The 21,201-nt window shown below is 46.8% G+C and overlaps 1 protein-coding gene across 1 annotated transcript in view; it reads left to right on the top strand.

Annotated features, from left to right (window-relative positions):
- PCGF3 (polycomb group ring finger 3) overlaps nt 1-21,201 on the top strand; it is a 664,227-nt gene that overhangs the window by 40,071 nt on the left and 602,955 nt on the right. The window lies entirely within an intron of this gene.

Below are 21,201 nucleotides of genomic sequence, written 5' to 3' on the forward strand. Positions count from 1 at the left end.
CCCATCCATTCATCGAGATTACACTTAGAGTGAGAAACATATTTTTGCTTCATGTGGAGAGGAAGACAATTGCAGCAAAGTGATATTTTGCGTGGTACATATCTGTCCTTCAAACATTTTTTATTTGTGTTGCAGAAGAGATTAAGATCTCTTGGGAGTGAGTTTTCATGCCACCATTGGACTTGAGGATGTTCAGCAAGTCTGAAAGGGTGGGGGTCTGTTGAGGCTGTGTATGGAAGGCAGAGGTTACCCTTCAGTAGTCTGTGTAGGACACCAAGAGGAAATACAGGGTATTGAAGATGGCCATTGTAGCTTATATGATTTAGGCCCTTAATTTCTTGGTGAGAAAGTGTTGTGATCTTTCAAGTTTTGTTAGGTGTTTGGACAGATACATACTGAAGGGAGTGTTATACTCAGTGATTGGCTTAATTGCCAAATATGGAGGAATAATCACATCCCTTGACCTGGATACCATACCCTTCTTAAGCTGTGCAATGCAGAAGGGCTTTCTTAGTGAATACATAGTTTTTAAAGGACGTTTCATTGTCTGCGTAGGTTCCCAGATCCCTAAATAGATCACTTTTCAGGGGTGTGTTATTGATGTGATAGTTGCAATGGATGTCGTGCTTTATGAAGGATGCTATTATTACATTTCTTGGCGTTTAGTTTAGGCCATCATTTTGAAGGATTTTGGTGATCTCTGGAGAGTTTATGATGGCACCAAGTTTACTTTCACTTGCAAACTTGGCCAGCCATAAACCCTAAACATTAATTTTGACCTCTGAGAAATGCTGCTGAGTAGTTGACCCAAGGATTGAACCCTAGGGAACACCACAAATGACAGGTCTTTTGGAGCAGATAGAGATGCCCACCCTAATTTCTTGTTCTATTAGTGATCTGGATTGCCATCTTATGGGTTACATAGGGGTTTATATATATAGCTGGGAGATTTGTCAATTATATCTAAGTTTGGGATGGTGTCAGGTGCCTGTATAAGGTCTAGATATGTGTTGTGTACTGAATTTTGCTCACCCATTACTTCAGTAACCTTCTTGAAGAATTTGACCAGGTTAAATAGGCAAGATCTGCTCTTGACAAAACTGAACTGGCTAGGGTCAAGAGTTTGCAGGTTGCCTGTGTCCTTTTTTTATTAATTCCATCATAATGCTTTCCATAGCTTTACAGATGATGCTGGTCAGACTTATGGGTCTATAATTACCCAAGTCCATTGATGCCTCTCAGTTGTGCAGGGGAATGACGGTTGCTATCTTCCACTCATCTTGCACAAAGCCTGTTTAGAGGATATTGAATGTAGGGAGGTTGACAGATTCTGTTTCATGCTGGCTAGTAAGCTCCTTGGTATGTTATTCGGCCCCACAGAAACTGTGTTTACCTTGGACAGTGCTTTGAGGATTTGATGTCTTTTTTGTTCATATGCTGCAGCATTCATAACATGAGGGAGTTCGACCCTGCCTGACTCATACGTCCAGCCAGTGTACAAAAGTCTACTGCTACTGTGAGGTACGTGCAATGCCGCATATCAGCTAGCATACATCGGCCATAAAGAGATCTTGGGTATAAAGCATACATCAGAATATACCAACCTCAGAACTTTTCTGCCACCTATCCAGTCGCCTGCTCCAGTTGTCGCTTCCCAGAGAAGTTGCGAACTTTGGTTCAGGTAAGTACCCCGTTGGGATTTTCTTCTTTAAATTTTGGCTACTGTATTGTGCTGTGATTACGTGTCAGCTGGGAAGGCCAAGTGTCAGTGTGGAAGGCAGATGACTTGCATGATCTCTGCTGTTATGTTTAGGCCCAGACCACTACCATACCACCTGTCCTATCTGTAAGGCCTTTGTACCCAAACCCTTTGCAGCCGTCTAGCTTCTCTGAAAATATATCTTGAGAATCAGCACCTTAATCGTCTAGCGAGAGGTATGGAGGAGACATCGGGCCGTTCAGACGAACCACAACCTAAAAAGGCCAAAAAGTCATGGCCTGATCTTCCTACTGCTCCCTCTCTTCCAGACATCCCTCCCGAGGCCGATGTGGGCCCAGAGGCTGTTGGGAGTTGGTAGATGTCCTTTTGATATGTGCCACAGTTGAAACCATGAAGGACCCTACCAATACATCTGGAATGCCTGACTCGGGCGTGGGGGGACATGGCTTGTAATTACTGAAGGACTGCGAGGTCACCCAACTCATCGTACAGGAGGATGTGCCTGTGGACATCGTGGACTGCAGGCCGATGTCTGGCTCATCTACTTTCCACCACATAGAAGCTCATAAAAAGAAAAAACATCAAAACTAAATGCATTTGTCTGGTTCCCCAGGATCAAGCACCAGATTGACAGGCCTTCTTCCAAGTTCAATTCCTTTATGGCTGTACATCAGACCCCAGGTCCTTCTTTCTCTTCTGCTGCCTTTCCTCCCTCCTTTCTCATCTAAATACCTTTCTGAAAGTCCCCACCTTTTGTGTGCTGACTTTACCCACCCTTCTCCCACTCATATTTCCCCAGGCCTTTATGGTGTCATTGGACATCAAAGATGCCTACCTTCATATCCCCATTCACCTCTGGTTCAGGAAATGTCTTCACTTTCCTGTTGCTTCCTCATATTTTCAGTGTGTGCTTTGCCCTTTGGTCTGTCTATAGCACTGAGGGTCTTCACAAAATGCCTAGCTGCTGTCATAGCCTACTTCAGACTCCAGAATATACACATTTTTCCATACCTAGACTATTTTCTCATCCAGGCCCAGTCCCCAGACATTTTTCAGGAATCTCTCCTTCACTGTGTCTCTCCTGGAGAGTCTAGATCTCACAGTACACAATAAACTATCAAACGTCTACTCTGACCCCTTCCCAAGACCACATTTTTCTTGGCTGCAGGACTCCGACAGAATGCTAGCCTCCTTGCCTCCAGAAAAAGTCCTGTCCCTTACCTATTATTTCCAGGACCTCTTGCCTCTTCATTCTGACTGCCAGGGACATTCTACACCTCTGGGCTTTATGGCCTCAATGAGTCCTGTGCTCCCTTTAGACAAGTTGCACGTGAGAAAATTCCAGAGGTTCTTGAGGACAGTTTGGATGAAACAATCCCACTCTCTGGACCTTATCCCACTCCTGCCCTGCTTGAAAAGGGTGTTAAACTGGTGGATGCTTCAGGTTGCAAGAAATCCAGGCCTACCCTTACAACCACCTCTTCCCACTCAGGAGCTGTACACGGATGCTTCAGATGTAGGATGGGGTGCAACACTGGAATCTGGAAGGCCAGAGATTTCTGGTCTCCAACCCAACCAAAGGAGCACATCAACATAAAGGAAATGAGTGTCTTGATTTTCCCCCTCCAAATCTTCAAGACTGTGCTTTCCCCAGGCGTCCTAAGGTGGTTCGCAGACAACGCCACAATCCTCTGGTATGTCAACAAACCAGGGGAGAGACAGTCTTATCTCTTGTGCTGACTGGCTTTACAGGCCTGCGAGCTAGCCTTGCAAAGTCAAGTCTCTCTTCTGGCTGCCTACATTCCCTCAACACAGAATGTTGTGGCAGACGCACTCAGCAGGTCCATGACTCAATCCCACGAATGGATATTACACAGGGATGCCTTTCTGAACCTGGTCCATCGTTGGGGTAGATATATCAGATAGATCTTTGCCTCCCCCATGAACAGACAAATTCCCAAATTTTGTGCCAGGATCCCTCATCCCTTGGCTTGGAAGGGGATATTTCTGTATGCATTCCCCACTTCTCCAAAAGGTCCTGCTTAAAAATCCAGCAGGAACAACCAAAACTTTTGCTGGTGACTCCCTTTTGACTACGACAGCATTGGTTCCCCGTCTTACTGCATTTATCCAAGGGCAGTCACCACAAGTTACCCCACAGGATGGACCTACTCACACAGGACAAGAGAACTCTAGTACATCCACAGATGTCAATTCTAAACCTGACTCTGTGGGTGAATTCCTTTCAGACACCTTTTTTCGGAGGATGTGCTTCAAGTTCTGCAGGAGGCCAGAAAACCCACAACTAGGAAATCGTACATTTCTAAATAGAAGTGGTTTTCCATCTGGTGTTTCAGAAAGGATTTACAACCACTGTTAGTGGATGTCCCAGTCGTTTTGCCCTGTCTGTGTGACTTGAAGAAGTGGGCTGCCGTAATCTTCAGTTAAAGCTCATCTTTCATCTATCTCTGCATGTCTGCCTATGTCTCCACCTTTCGGTTGTAGGTTGGAAGTTAAACTGTTCTTAAAAGGCGTCCTTCACATCAGGCCACCAAGGAAACCAGTTCAGTTCCTCCTGCTTGGGTTCTCAATTTTGTTTTGGAGAACCTTACTCTGGCCCCATCTGAGCCAACAAGTTCCTCTTCTCTACAACATTGCACCTGGAAAACTGTTCTTGTGGCAATTACTTCTGCCAGAAGGGTTTCTGAGTTATAAGCTCTGATGTCTACCTCCCCTTCACAGTCTTCCACAGGGATAGACAGGTGGTTAATGCTGTCAAACCCTCCCCCCCCCAATTCTCCAGTGAGAAGATTCTACACACTTTAGACATGCACAGGCAACTCTGATGTGGCTAAGATTTGTTTTGTTCGGATAATAAGTCTGAATGCCTGTTTCTTACCACCCAAGGGCCCTGGGTCAACTTGTTTCCAAGCAGGCCATCTCCTCTTGGATTTCTGAAGCTATTTCTTTCTGTTGTTTAGCCAGTGAAAAGAGTCTTGTTTTGTGAGGGCACATTCCACTAGGGCAGTGTCCTCTTCTGGAGCCTTCTTTAAAGGCTTGGGCACATGGTGTATCCTGGAGGCAGCTACCTGGTCCTCTGTTCATGCATTCATTAAACACTGTAAACTTGATGTCATCTCCAGGTCCAGGGCTGGGTTTGCCAGTGCTATTCTGCATGATGTTTTGGAAAAGGCTTCTGCTCCTCCACCCAATTCTTCCTCTGCATGAGCTTTGGCACTCTACTTCATGTTATGAATACTGCAGCATATGAACTGAAGGACATAGAATAGTTGTGTAAAACCTTACCATAACAATAGATATCCTTCTCTTCTATATGCTGCAGTATTACGGACCCCCCCCCCCCGCCTTCCCCCTGATGCTTGCCTGGTCCCTGGTGGCATTTTTTCCTCACCTACAATCAGTCTGGTGCTTTTGTGGCATTCAGTTCTGAGGTTGGAACCTGCTGACATCTGCTTTATACCAGACATTTCTATGGCCGACATATATACTAGCTGATGTGTGGCATCACACATACCTCACAGTAGCATTAGACATTTCTATACTGGCCGGATGTACAAGTCATCCGAGGCGGACTCCCTTATGTTATGAATACTGCAGCATTAGGAAGAGGAGGACTTGTATAGTTGTGGTAAGATTTTACACAACTATTCTTTCTTTGGAGACTTGTGGGGATGGTGTAGATGTCATTATGTGATGTGGTAATGGGGGGGGGGGTTAGTGCTAAATTTGTCTTCTAGTAGTTTGGCTATGTCCTCTGGATATATTAAATCATTTACTTTCAGCTCTGTGTAGTGCTGAACATTGTTTCTGAGGTTTCTAACACAAGAGTATTTACTTGATCATTTGAGGGTAATCAAAGTATTAGGGTTTGTGTGTGTATGTACACACGTGTGAGTCTAGCTTGCTGGTAATGCTGTTTTCTAATTGGTTCCGAGGCCCATTTTTATTTATTTATTTTTTTTTGTTTGTTTTTTTTCTTTACATTAAGGGCAGATTTAGATTCTGTGTATTTGTTTTAGGTAGATGTATTGGGGGAGGCATGTGTTTAAATGCATGCAGTATGCTTATTTTAATTTTTTTTTAAAACTATATTGGTAAGTGGGATTTATTTATGGTGTGGCATCGTGTGTTCTTTAAGTTCAGTTTGTATACATATTTTGTTGTAGTTATGCTTTGTGTATGTAGTATGCATGTATTTGTTTTGGGGACTCTGTGGTCCGTGTTTTATTTGTATTTTTCCCCCATGTTTTTTTTTTTTAATTAACTATGAATTTGACATTACAACTGATGCAAATGAAAGACAAAGAATGCAAATGAATGTGAGTTTGAGTTTTGTAGGGAGCATTTTAAGTGGACTAAGGTGTTTTGAGGGCTTAGTATGCAGTATGCAGTCGAGATCCAAAACCGACGAAGCTTCTCCTAAGCCAGTTCGCCGGTACTCTGTGAGGTGCTTTCGCAGCCCCTGATACCCACTACCTTCGAGTCGCAGGTCTCTACCGACACCCATGTGGAGTCCGGCATGCCACAAGATACTCAAGGTATTGGACCGACGGATGTATCTCCTCGGATGGGTCCGGAGCCGCTGAGCAGGCACCGGCTTCTGAGGGTGTTTTCAGACCTCAACATTTGTATATCAAACCGACGACAGCTGCAAAACCAAAGACAAAAGCAACTTCTAAACCTAAAAAAACGATGCATGAGCCACGTGCACAGGCCTCTATGCCTAAAAAACAGATGATCAAAATGGCTGAAGACCTTATTACCTTTATCAGGGGTACCCATCCCTCTCCTGATAAGAGGCCTAGGCAAGACACTGATTATGAATCTACAGATCAGGTTTCTATTTATTCTGATTCCTATTCTGATCAGGAATTATATCTATACCTCCCTATGAGGATTCTGATGCTGAGGAGTCTATTCCATCTGCATCGCCTCCTGAGGATTATTCATTTGGAGAAATCTTGCATACTTTGAGGGAGCATTTTCACTGGGAGAGTCAAGACTTCTCAGAATCAAAACAGAGGCTCAGGGATTTCCTCCTTCTCCCTCAGCACAGGCCTTTAGCCATTCCCCCTGTTTTAGACATTGTGGATGATATATTTTCGGAGTCAAGCTTGTCCCCCTGACTCCTTACCTCCAGCTCCCAGTAAGCCTGACAGATATTACAGGGTCCCTGACTCTCACAAATTTTTATTTAGAAACCCTGCTGCTGATCCTGAAACTATTTCACAGGGTCCAAAGGGAGTTAAGGCCTCAACAGCAAAAAGTCCCTACCCCCTCTGACAGAGATTCAAGGACACTGGACAGATGGGGGAAAAAAGGTTTATACATCTACAACCTTGGCAATCAGGGCCTTAAACTGTCAATTTCATATGCTTAAGTACCAACAACATGTTATGGGATTGCTGAAACAGAAAATTATGTTGATTTCAGAATGTGCAGAAAATAAAGAATTGCAGGAATTATTGCATGCAGCTGAGCAAGTTGGAAAGCATACTTTGCAATGTGGTTTTGATTCCTTAGAGGCCTCCTGCAGGGCCGCAGTTACTGGATCTGTGATTAGGAGGCATGCCTGGTTAAAGGAACAAAATTTAGCTGATCATGTTAAAGCTAAATTGCTAGATGTACCTTTACAGCATGATTCTCTGTTTGGTATTAAGGCAGAAGAGGTTTTAAAGAAAATGGAAGACAAAGCTAAGTCTATTCAAACTGTTAAAGACTTCTTACAAGTGCAACCACCAAGATTTAGTAGACACTGGCCTATCAAAAATTGGTCCTTTCCTGTGTCAGACAGAGCTCAAAGGGGCAAATCTAGACGCCCTAAGGGTTCCTGATACCAGGCGCAAGATTCATACAGGTCAAAGCATTGGGGCGCTTCCACCTCCAAATCTGGAGGAGATAAAGGGCAAACCTACAGAAAGCAATTCCAATGACTTCCCTCTGCCTTCACCAAGCACTTATCTTTTGGCAGCACCCATACGGGGAAAATTAGCACTTTTTGCTCAAAATTGGCAGTTAATAACCCAGGACAAGTGGGTACTACTAAACATCGTATCACAGGGATACAGATGCCATTTCCACACTCTACCAATGGCAAATGGTTGGCCAGATCTGCCAAAAAAATCAATGGGCAGAGGCACAGACACAGGTTACGTCCCTCATGGATATGGGGGCCATTCAGACAATACCAGAACAGGAAAAAGGACAAGGTTTTTTACTCTAGACTGTTCTTGGTGCCCAGAAACGACCGGGCCTGGCGGCCAATACTGGAATGTTAAGTTGTCAATCTCGCCTTCATTCTTGCTGGATGGGTTCGGAGCCGATCCTGCCGACTCAGCACTTGCTTAGCTTGAGAACTCCTTTTACCAGCTCGAGGCAACCCTATATCCCATGATGCAAGGCGGAACTACCTCAGATCTTGTTTGCCGCTTTGCGAAGAGGTCTCCTTTTTTGCCAGCTGAGGTAAGTTTGAGTTTTCAAACAACTTTAGTCAGGGTTTATCTTCCCCTTTTTCCTATTTTTTAGTGTATAGTGTCACATTTAATCACCCTATTCCCCTTATAAAAAAAAATTTTACTTTATAAAAGTTTTAAAATTTTCAGTTAGGCCTAGGCCTTCCTTATTAATCCCTATCTGTGTGTCTGTGTTTGGGGATTAATTTGTGTGACTGTTTTTGGTGTGTGTGTGTCTGTGTGAGTATTTTATTACTCTTTTTCCTTAGACTATGTCTAAAGAGGTAAGGTCTCGGGCTTCAAGAAGTGTGACTTGTGCTGTCAGAAAATGTCTCTGACAGACGGTCACACTTCTTGTGTTTACTGCCTGGGGCCTTTACACCTGCAGGACTCCTGTGCTTTGTGTCACTCTTTTAGCCAGCGAGTCCTGCAGGAAAGGAGGAACAAGTTAATCCTCCGTGGCTTGCTAAAGCCGGAAGGTTCACCCACTAAACCTGGGTCCAGTAAGCCTTCCAAGCCATCCAAGGGTCAGGCTACAGCTTCCAAGCCTCCCCCGGTGGCTCCGACTCCTTCGGAGTCGAGATCGGCTCCGGCCGGAGCCGATCTTTCTCCTTCTCAGCTAGGGTCGGTTCCGATCGGTTCCGACACCCAATCTGCTATTGCCTTGTCGGCTCCAGCTGGAGCCGACACAGTATCCAGTATCGGAGCCGAGAAGCCTTCGGCTCCATCTGGAACCCATAGGACGTCGGCTCCGATGACTTCCTTCAAGAAGAGATCTCGGTCCCCGTCTTTGGAATCTATCCACTCTGCTCCGGGGTCTCCTTTTTTGTCGGAGCGGAGTCATCGGAGCCGATCTTCGAGATCTTCCAGGCTGTCTGACCACGATTTAGAGAGGGTGGTAAGCAGGCTGTTAAAGTCGCAGGCACTGGCCCAAATGCTCCATAGCCCGTCTCAACAGACTTCGGCTATTGCTTCACCCCTTGAACTTCCTCCTCCGACTCCCCACCAGAGTTCGGAACCGGAGCTTCTCGGGACAGCGACTGTTTCGGCGCCGGAACCGATGCATCCTTTTTCGGCTCCGTGCCTTGCTCCGATCTCCTCCTTGAGACCTTCCTTGGAGGGATCCGGTCGTCGAGTTTCCCTGGTCGGCTCCAAGGGGGCTAGTGGCATTGGACCCTTGTCCGACCCCGCTCTCCCTCTCGGGGCTTCGGCTTTGGTAAGTTCGGCACCGACATCGGCCTCGGAGCCTTCCCTCTCAGTGGAGCCGGGAATTCCTATTTCGGAACGGGAATATTCCGTCTCCGGGAGGGAGCCTTTGAGGTGATGAGGAGTGTCCTGGCTCCTGAGCCAGATCAGCAGTCCATCCTCTAGCTCCTCCCTGTTCGGTGCCTGTAGACACCTCTTGCCAGCCTCTTGCTCTCAGGCCCAGGGATCCATCGCCCCAGGTTTCCCCATTGGGAATATCTTCCTCTTCAAGTTTCTCCTGATCCTGCAGGTGAACCCCTCGAAGAGGGCGTGTAAGAGGAAACACACAGACTCCCCTGAGTCTACTACATCTGATACCGACTTAGATGAGTCTGAGGGTTCCCGATCCCCTCTGAGGATGTCTCCTTTTCAGACATCCTTGAGCTCCTCAAACAGAGGGGGAATTGGCCATCCATTGACCCCTCCGAGGATGAGTCGGTATACCTGGAGGCTTTTGGATCCCGACGCTCCACCTCCTGGGTGTCTCTCCCTTCGACCCACTTATGCAGGTAGTGGCTCGAAGGCGTGGGCAGCTCCAGATTCTGTGGAACCTGTCCCAGGAGACCATCCAAGTTTATTACGGCCCCTACGGACAAACAGTTTCTTTCCAAGGGCGTCTCTGTGGATGCTATGGTGGTGGCGGCCGCCACTAAGAAGGAACTTGCGGATCCTTCAGTACCTGTCCATCCTCCTAATAAGGATTCTAGGACCATGGACAGGTATGGAAAGCGGATGTTTTCTTCAGCGACCTTTGCTATGCGTTCGCTGAACTACCTTTGTCACTTCACCAGACTTCAAAGAGATATTCTCAAGGAACTAGGTGAAGTGGTCCAGGATCCTTCTGCTGCTGGGGCTCAAGAAAAGATTGCCTCACAGCTAGTAATCCTGAATTCCTTATCCAACTCCTCCATGCGGCTCATATCCTATGCGGCCAATGGAGCGAGCAGGGCCGCAGCACAGGAGTGGCTCTTAGACGTCAAGCCTGGATGCGGCTTTGTAATTTTGCGGACCCCTTTAAGGCGTCCTTCACCAATACCCCCTTTGATGGTTCGGCTTTGTTCGGACCTCAGGTGAAGGATACCTTGACCAGGTGTGAGCAGGACGGTAAAACTCTTTCTGCCATTGGAGTCCATTTTTCCACCCCTTCTAGACCATATCCCAAGGGTCAGAAGGGAGGGAAGATGTGGTTCATAAAGCCCAAGGAGCTACACCGGACACACGTGGTCAGTTTACCCCAGAGGCAAAGGGGTAACAATAGACGCCGCCCTAGAGGCAGAGGGGGTCCTCAGAACCAGGGCAACAGGGAGTCTCTTCCTGAGAAGCCCTTTCAGCACCCCTGAGGTGTTGCCCGACTGTCCACCCTTGGAGGCAGTCGGGAAGGATTTCGCTGTACCCAGTAGCCTGGCATTCCCTTTCACAAGATATGTGGGTACAGTCGATCATATCCGAGGGTTACAAAATCCCTTCGAAGGTATCCCGACTCAACAATCCCTTCCAGACATCTCACCCGGTCAAAGGATTTGGCAGAACAGGAGGTTTCAAAGCTCCTAGAAAAAGAGCCATCCAGACTGTTCCGCAGACCAAGTAGGATCCGGCCTACTTGAGATTCTTTTTGGTCCCCAAAAGGACGGGAGATTGGAGACCAATATTAGACCTGAGCAGTCTAAAAAGATTTGTCAAGAAGGCAAGATTCCGGATGGTCACGCTTCAGTCCATTTTGCCCTTTCTGGGCAAGGACAACTGGATGTGCTCTATGGAACTTCAGGACGCGTACTATCACAAAGATTCACAGGCGCTCCAGAAGGTTTCTCCGCTTTCGGCTAATTGGGACCAGTCATTACCAATTCAGAGCCCTGCCCTTTGGTCTCACTTCAGCCCCCAGAGTGTTTACCAAATGTATGGCAGTGGTCACAGCTCATCTGAGACGTCAAGGATTCCAGGTGTTTCCTTATTTAGACGACTGGCTCCTCTCCGCCACCACCAGGTGTCAGCTTCTTCAGACCAGAGACTACACTCTGCAGCTATGCAGGAGTTTGGGAATTTCAGTGAATTTCGAAAAATCTTCTCTGCGGCCTTGCCAATCTATCACCTTTATAGGCGCAGAATTAAACATCAAAATGTTAGCCAGACTAACAGATCAAAGAATTCTGGACATCCAAAAATACGTTCGATTTTATTGCAGAGCAGCAAAGTCAAAGCCAGGCTGATACTAAAGGTTCTAGGTCTTATGGCTGCGGCCATTGTTCTTCTACCACTAGCTCGCTTCCACATGCGTCTTCTGCAGTGGATGTTATCTTCCCTTCTTCATCAGGGCTCCAGAGGCCTTGGCCCCGACCAAAGGGCATTCCAAAAATCCCCTGGGTCCAGTAAGCCTTCCAAGCCATCCAAGGGTCAGGCTACAGCTTCCAAGCCTCCTCGTGGCTCCGACTCTTCGAGTCGAGATCGGCTCCCCGCCGGAGCCGATCTTTCTCCTTCTCAGCTAGGGTCGGTTCCGATCGGTTCCGACACCCAATCTCTATTGCCTTGTCGGCTCCAGCTGGAGCCGACACAGTATCCAGTATCGAGCCGAGAAGCCTTCGGCTCCATCTGGAACCCATAGGATGTCGGCTCGATGACTTCCTCCAAGAAGAGATCTCGGTCCCCGCCTTTGGAATCTATCCACTCTGCTCCAGGGTCTCCTTTGTCGGAGCGGAGTCATCGGAGCCGATCTTCGAGATCTTCCAGGCTGTCTGACCACGATTTAGAGAGGGTGGTAAGCAGGCTGTTAGTCGCAGGCACTGGCCCAAATGCTCCATAGCCCGCCTCAACAGACTTCGCTATTGCTTCACCCCTTGAACTTCCTCCTCCGACTCCCCACCAGAGTTCGAACCGAGCTTCGACAGCGACTGTTTGGCGCCGGAACCGATGCATCCTTTTCGGCTCCGTCGTCTTCGGCTCCGATCTCCTCCTTGAGACCTTCCTTGGAGGGATCCGTCGTCGAGTTTCCTGGTCGGCTCCAAGGGGCTAGTGGCATTGGACCCTTGTCCGACCCGCCTCCCTCTCGGGCTTCGCTTTGGTAAGTTCGGCACCGACATCGGCCTCGGAGCCTTCCTCTCAGTGGAGCCGGAATTCCTATTTCCTCGAACGGAATATTCCGTCTCCCGGGAGGGAGCCTTTGAGGTGATGAGGAGTGTCCTGGCTCCTGAGCCAGGTCAACGGTCCATCCCTCTAGCTCCTCCCTGTTCGGTGCCTGTAGACACCTCTTGCCAGCCTCTTGCTCTCAGGCCCAGGGATCCATCGCCCCAGGTTTCCCCATTGGGAATATCTTCCTCTTCCGAAGTTTCTCCTGATCCTGCAGGTGAACCCCCTCTGAAGAGGACGTGTAAGAGGAAACACACAGACTCCCCTGAGTCTACTACATCTGATACCGACTTAGATGAGTCAGAGGGTTCCCCACGATCCCCCTCTGAGGATGTCTCCTTTTCAGACATCCTTGAGCTCCTCAAACAGAGGGGGAATTGGCCATCCATTGACCCCTCCGAGGATGAGTCGGTATACCTGGAGGCTTTTGGATCCCGACCCTCCACCTCCTGGTGTCTCTGCCTTCGACCCACTTATGCAGGTAGTGGCTCGAAGGCGTGGCAGCTCCAGATTCTGTGGAACCTGTCCCCAGGAGACCATCCAAGTTTATTACGGCCCCTACGGACAAACATTTTCTTTCCAAGGGCGCCTCTGTGGATGCTATGGTGGTGGCGGCCGCCACTAAGAAGGAACTTGTGGATCCTTCAGTACCTGTCCATCCTCCTAATAAGGATTCTAGGACCATGGACAGGTATGGAAAGCGGATGTTTTCTTCAGCGACCTTTGCTATGCTCGCTGAACTACCTTTGTCACTTCACCAGACTTCAAAGAGATATTCTCAAGGAACTAGGTGAAGTGGTCCAGGATCCTTCTGCTGCTGGGGCTCAAGAAAAGATTGCCTCACAGCTAGTAATCCTGAATTCCTTATCCAACTCCTCCATGCGGCTCATATCCTATGCGGCCAATGGAGCGAGCAGGGCCGCAGCACAGGAGTGGCTCTTAGACGTCAAGCCTGGATGCGGCTTTGTAATTTTGCGGACCCCTTTAAGGCGTCCTTCACCAATACCCCTTGATGGTTCGGCTTTGTTCGGACCTCAGGTGAAGGATACCTTGACCAGGTGTGAGCAGGATGGTAAAACTCTTTCTGCCATTGGAGTCCATTTTTCCACCCCTTCTAGACCATATCCCAAGGGTCAGAAGGGAGGGAAGATGTGGTTCAAAGCCCAAGGAGCTACACGGACACACGTGGTCAGTTTACCCCCAGAGGCAAGGGGTAACAATAAGACGCCGCCCTAGAGGCAGAGGGGGTCCTCAGAACCAGGGCAACAGGGAGTCTCTTCCTGAGAAGCCCTTTCAGCACCCCTGAGGTGTTGCCCGACTGTCCACCCTTGGAGGCAGTCGGGGAAGGATTTCGCTGTAGCCAGTAGCCTGGCATTCCCTTTCACAAGATATGTGGGTACAGTCGATCATATCCGAGGGTTACAAAATCCCCTTGAAGGTATCCTGCACCTCAACAATGCCTTCCAGACATCTCACCCGGTCAAAGGGATTTGGCAGAACAGGAGGTTTCAAAGCTCCTAGAAAAAAGAGCCATCCAGACTGTTCCGGCAGACCAAGTAGGATCCGGCGTCTACTTGAGATTCTTTTTGGTCCCCAAAAGGACGGGAGATTGGAGACCAATATTAGACCTGAGCAGTCTAAAAAGATTTGTCAAGAAGGCAAGATTCCGGATGGTCACGCTTCAGTCCATTCTGCCCTTTCTGGGCAAGGACAACTGGATGTGCTCTATAGACCTTCAGGACGCGTACTATCACAAAGATTCACAGGCGCTCCAGAAGGTTTCTCCGCTTTCGGCTAGGGACCAGTCATTACCAATTCAGAGCCCTGCCCTTTGGTCTCACTTCAGCCCCCAGAGTGTTTACCAAATGTATGGAAGTGGTCACAGCTCATCTGAGACATCAAGGATTCCAGGTGTTTCCTTATTTAGACGACTGGCTCCTCTCCGCCACCACCAGGTGTCAGCTTCTTCAGACCAGAGACTACACTCTGCAGCTATGCAGGAGTTTGGGAATTTCAGTGAATTTCGAAAAATCTTCTCTGCGGCCTTGCCAATCTATCACCTTTATAGGCGCAGAATTAAACACCGTCAAAATGTTAGCCAGACTAACAGATCAAAGAATTCTGGACATCCAAAAATACGCTCGATTTTATTGCAGAGCAGCAAAGTGAAAGCCAGGCTGATACTAAAGGTTCTAGTTGTTATGGCTGGTCCCATTGTTCTTCGACCACTAGCTCGCTTCCACATGCGTCTTCTGCAGTGGATGTTATTCACTCAGTGGTCGCTCCACAGTCTTCCGATGAGGCACGAAATCTTAGTCACACAATCGCAGGACTCATCTGAATTGGTGGATATCTTCCCTCTTCTTCATCAGGGCCGACCTTTTGTTCCCCTCCTCCGTTGCCACAGTTACCGGATGCCTCTCTGATCGGGTGGGGGCATTATCAGGGCAGGATGGTCCACGGACGTGGCAACCCATAGAATACCATCTGCACATAAATGTCCTGGAGATGAGAGCGGTGCTTTTAACGCTGCAAGCCCTCAATGACTTTCTTCCCACGGGGACTATTGTAGTACAAACGGACAACATGTCCGTGGTCTGGTACATCAACAAGCAGGGCGGGACCAGGTCCTATCCGTTGTGTCGAGAAGCTCTCAGACTTTGGCAATGGGCAATCTCCTCTCATCGGTTTCTGATAGCAATGCACATCCCGGCAGGTCCAACCTCTTGGCGGACAGGCTGAGCAGATCCATTCTCATGCCTCATGAGTGGTCTCTCAATCAATCTGTAGTGGACCAGATTTTTCTGAAGTGGGCACACCTTGTTGCGATCTTTTGCTACACCCCAAAACAACAAGTGCCCGATTTTTCACCCTCTTTCCCTACCAGGCCAACCCCTGAGAGACTCTCTAACCCAGGATTGGCCCCGGGACTTCTGCGCTTTTCCTCCCTTTCCCTTGATTCCACAAGTCATTCAGAAAGCCACCGTTTTGAGGGCCAAGTTGATTCTCATTGCCCCTTACTGGCCTCGACAAAGTTGGTTTCCGTCTCTGCATCGTCACCTCCTGGTGCAGCCCTGGCATCTGGACCCAGTTCCGGATCTCTTGATCCACCAGTCGGGTCAACAGCACCGGGCCATTCATTCTCTCAGCCTCACTGCTTGGTTGCTCCACTTCCTTCCCTAGCCAGGCTTCCGATGATCTCTGATTCGGTCAGAGACATCTTAGTGGCTTCTTTAAAGTCGTCCACCAGAACCGTTTATGCTAGCAAGTGGCGACGTTTTTCCATTTGGGCAAATTACAGGAATATTGATCCCTTTACTGCTCCTGTGCATTCTGTTTTAGATTTCCTGGCTGAGGTTTTTCAGTCAGGATCTTCTTCATCTACAGTAAAAGTTCAACTGGCTGCTATTTCCAACTATCATGTTGGCTTGCATGATCATAACATTATGTCTCATAGATTATGCAAGGCCTTTCTGAGAGGAGTTTTTCTCCTAAAGCCCGATAAAGCATCCTCCTCCGCAATGGGATCTAAATTTAATGTTGGCATCCTTGATGTTACCTCCCCTTGCACCGCCTGCTTCATGTTCTTTGAAATTATTGACCTGGAAAACTATATTTTTACTGGCTGTCACTTCAGCAAGAAGGGTTTCCGAGATTCAAGCTCTCTGCATCCGCTCTTACTTGGTTTTCATAAGGACAGGGTATCCTTAAGAACGAACCCGTCCTTTCTCCCCAAAGTTGTGTCTCAGACCAATATTAATCAATCCATAGATCTACCAGTTTTTTTCCCAAACTATTCTGACAGAGCTGAACAAAGCTTCATTTTTGGATGTCCATCGTCAGCTCAGGTACTATTTGCATAGAACGAAACAATTCAGGAAATCGGACCAATTATTTGTCTCCTATGCAGAAAACAGGAAAGGTCTCCCAGTGTCTAAAGTGACCTTATTCAGATGGTTGTCTTCCACCATTTCTTATGTGTACTCTCTCAGAGGCAAGCAACTACCTTCTAAACCGAAAGCACACTCAACCAGGAGTCTATCCACTTCTGCAGCCTTTCAGGATAGACTACCCATTGATACCATTTGTGCAGCAGCTACTTGGGCCACTCCTCATACCTTTGTCTCTCATTACAAGTTAGATTTGGCCTCCAGAGACAGGGCCAGTTTTGGTTCCACAGTTCTCAAGAGTCTGTTCCATTGAGCCACCCGGGATACACGTGCTAGGACGGTCCCATCCAGCAAGAATGAAGGCGAGATTGACAACTTAACATTTAGAAGTTATGTACCTACCATAACGCTCCATGTTAGTTGTCTTCTCGCCTTTTCTAAGCCCCTCCCTCCTTCCCCCTGGCCTGGACAGATCTTGAAGAGTTCCTATCAGGTTGTTTCCTCCTGAGCCTTCATTAGAGGACTCTTTATTATGAACTTGGGTTTCCTAAATATGTTAGGTTAGTCCTTAGGGTAGGTTAGCTACCAAACGAGATCTGAGGTAGTTCCGCCTTGCATCATGGGATATAGGGTTGCCTCGAGCTGGTAAAAGGAGTTCTCAAGCTAAGCAAGTGCCGAGTCGGAGCCGAGGATCGGCTCCGAACCCATCCAGCAAGAAAGAAGGCGAGGAGACAACTAACATGGAACGTTATGGTAGGTACATAACTTCTAATTTATTGATTTTGAACACATACCTGGACATTCCAAAATTCAAAATGCTGACTTTGCAGCAGCTTCTGTCCTTGCTGGGCAAGAATGCTTGGCTGGTGACTTTAGACCTAAAAGAGGCATACCTGCATGTCCCAGTAAGACAGTCGTGCAGAAGATACCTCAGATTCAAGGCTGGCTTAATGCATTACCAATTCTCTGCACTGCCCTTTGGCTTATCTACTGCGCCCAGGGTCTTTACAAAGTGCCTGGCACCAGTAATTGCATTTTGCAGACAAAGTAGTATACAGATATATACTTACTTGGATGACTGCCTCATTCAAGCAGAGAACAAGGACATTCGTCTTCGACACCTGGCGTTTGTGAAAAGGCTGCTAACATGCCTACGGTACACAATAAACGAAAAGAAATCACAACTGGTACCCTCTCAAAAGATAACATTCCTGGGTGCAAGCTTGAATACAACTGCCCAGATGGCTTACCTTACACCAGATAAGCAAAGGCAACTGGCTACTTACTTCAAACTGATGGCATCAAACACCCATTCTTCTGCAAGACAAATTCTGCAGGCTCTGGGCTTCATGGCATCCTGCATACTACTGATTCCATATGCAAGACTGCATATGAGGAAACTTCAATGGTACCTAAAAGTTTATGGAGTCAGCATTCTCACAGTCTGGAAACAATGATTCCTCTCATTCCCTGCCTGCAACAGGAGTTTCTATGGTGGGCAAAGGCATGTCACCAAAACATGGGATGGCCATTCACTCTACCCCCTGCCAACCAAACCATGACAACAGATGCATCAGATTATGCCTGGGGGGGCCCACATGGCAGGAAGATGCATTCAGGGCATATGGTCACCAAAACAAATGCATCTGCATATCAACCAGAAAGAGATGCTAGCTGTTCAAAATGCCCTAACAGCCTTCAAGGACTTACTTCATCCAGGACAACTACTGATAAAGACGGACAATACCACAATCATGTGGTATATAAATAAGCAAGGGGGCACACACTCTTACCCCCTCTGCAGGTTAGCCATGGCACTGTGAAGCACAGCTTTGACCTACCAAATACATCTTCAAGCTCAATTCCTGCCAGGAAAACAAAACACTCTGGCAGACGATTTAAGCAGAAACTTTATGGACCCTCATGAGTGGAAACTAAATCCACAAGTCTTCAGCATGGTAACCGAGAAATGGGGGAGCCCAGACATAGATCTATTTGCCTCTCCTCAAAATGATCACTTGAAAAGATTCTGCACAAGGACTTATCACAGACAAGCGTGGAAAGTGGACGCCCTATCCTTCAGTTGGAAAAACCTATCAGTTTACGCCTTTCCTTCTCTGACTCTTCTCCCCAAGGTCCTCCTAAAAGTCAGACAAGAGGAACTAAAGATGATACTAATTGCCCCGGACTGGCCCCGCCAGTACTGGTACCCAATCCTAAGGAACTTGTCTCAAAACCCAGCCTGGACCTTGCCTCAGACACAACTACTGTCCCAGCAAAACAGTCAGATCCTGCACAATCAACTACAAACTCTGAACCTGGCAGCATGGCTGATCATGTAGTCATACAAACAACACCTCTCAGTAAAGCTGTGATGGATGTCATTTTGGAAGCCAGAAAGCCTAGTACTAGAAAATCTTATGCTGACAAATGGAAGAGATTCTTTGCTTGGAATCAAGCACAAGGAACTGATACAGCAGAACCAAATATTCCTCAGATATTGCAATACTTAACTGAGATGCTTGACTAAGGTCTGTCTTTCTCATCAATTAAAATCCATGCCTCTGCCATTTCAGCTCATTACAATACAGAGCCACCAATCTTTTCTCATACTTTACTAAAGCAGTATCTTAGAGGAGCCAAAAATTTAAGGCCTCCTAGAAGATCACCATTGCCTGCATGGGACCTAAATTATGTGTTGGAAAAGCTCACCCTGGCTCCATTTGAACCAGCTGCTACCGCTGATATAAAGTTTTTATCATTGAAAACAGCTCTGCTTCTAGCAATTACTTCAGCAAGAAGAGTTTCAGAGCTACAGGCCCTTATGGCTATATAGAGCCTTTTATCATATTTTACCCAGACAGTGTATCTCTGACGACAAATCCTACTTTTATGCCTAAGGTGGTTTCCAGTGTGGCTCTTAACCAAAGAGTTCGTCTGCCAACCTTTTATCCAAATCCGCAGAACAAGGGGGAGAGAATTCTGCATTTCTTGGACGTACACAGACAACTAAGATTCTACTTGAGCAGGACCAAAGCTCTAAGAAAACTGAGAAATTACTAGTGACATATGCTGCAGGATCAGAGGACACGACTCTTTCAAAGCAGACAATTGCAAAGTGGATAAGCCACTGCATCCGTTTCTGCTACTTACACCATGGTAAACCTGTGCCCAAGGGCATTGGGTCTCATTCCACCAGAGCTGCAGCTACTTCAGCAGCCTTTCTAAGGGAAGTACCAACCAAAAACATTCTAGAGGCTGCTACTTGGAGTTCTGTTCACACCTTTACAAAGCATTATCATTTGCCTCTTTACTCTAAATCCAGAGCAGGCTTTGCCACTGCAGTTCTGCAGGGCCTTATAGCCGCTCCTAATGCTGTTTAGCTCCAGCCACCCAACCATAGCTTTGGGATTCTACCCAAACATAATGACTGCAACAGTGAAACACGAAGAACATAGTACAGTTGTGTACACTTACCGTAAATGTAGATGTTCGAGTGTATTCACTGTTGCAGTCCAGGTTACCCTCCCACCATCCCCTTGTCATTCTGGAGTGTTTCCTTCTCTATCTTCTACAACCTATGTGGTGTATTTGCTTGTAGATGAAGGTAAAGTTTTTATTGATGCATGTGTGTGTGTGTGTAGATATATATATATATATATATATATATATATATATATATATATATATATATATATATACACACACATGTGTGTGTGTGTGTGTGTGTATATATATCTATATATATATATATCTATATATATATATATATATATATATATATATATATACACACACACATGCATATATACACACACACACATATATATATATATATATATATATATATATATATATATATATGCACACACATATATATATATATATATATATATATATATATATGTGTGTGTGTGTGTGTATGTGTATATCATCATCATCTTCTTTCGGCTGTTCCAGTTAGGGGTTGCCACAGCAGATTATCTGTTTCCGTTTCTTCCTGTCCTCTGCATCTTGGTCTGTCACACCAGCCACCTGCATGTCCTCTCTCACCACATCCATAAACCTTATCTTAGGCCTTCCTCTTTTTCTGTTACCTGGCGGTTTCATCCTTAGCATCTTTTTCCCAATATACTCAGCATCTCTCCTCAGCACATGTCCAAACCAATGTAATCTTGCCTCTCGGGCTTTGTCTCCAAACCATCCAACCTGGGCTGACCCTCTAATATACTTATTCCTAATCCTGTCCACCCTCATCACACCCAGTGCAAATCTTAACATCTTTAACTCTGCCACATCCAGCTTTAACTCCTGCCTTTTTGTCAACGCCACTATTCCAACCCATGTAACATAGCTGGTCTCACTACCCGTTTGTAGACCTTCCCTTTCACTCTTACTGGTACTCGTCTGTCACAAATCACTCCTAACACTCTTCTCCACCCACTCTATCCTGCCTGTACTCTCTTCTTCACCTCTCTTCCACACTCACCATTACTCTGAACCATTGATCCCAAGTATTTAAACTCATCCACCTTCACCACCTCTACTCCTTGCATCCTCACCATTCCTCTATCCTCCCTCTCATTCACAAACATATGTTCTGTCTTAGCCCTGCTGACCTTCATTCCTCTTCTCTCTAGAGCATATCTCCATCTCTCCAGGTTCTCCTATACCTGTTCCCTACTCTCACTACAGATCACAATGTCATCTGCAAACATCTTAGTCCACGTGGACTCCTGTCTGATCTCGTCTG

This window comes from Protopterus annectens, chromosome 2.part2 (assembly GCF_019279795.1).
Source record: "Protopterus annectens isolate FY-2018-M chromosome 2.part2, PAN1.0, whole genome shotgun sequence".
Classification (NCBI taxonomy): domain Eukaryota; kingdom Metazoa; phylum Chordata; order Ceratodontiformes; family Protopteridae; genus Protopterus; species Protopterus annectens.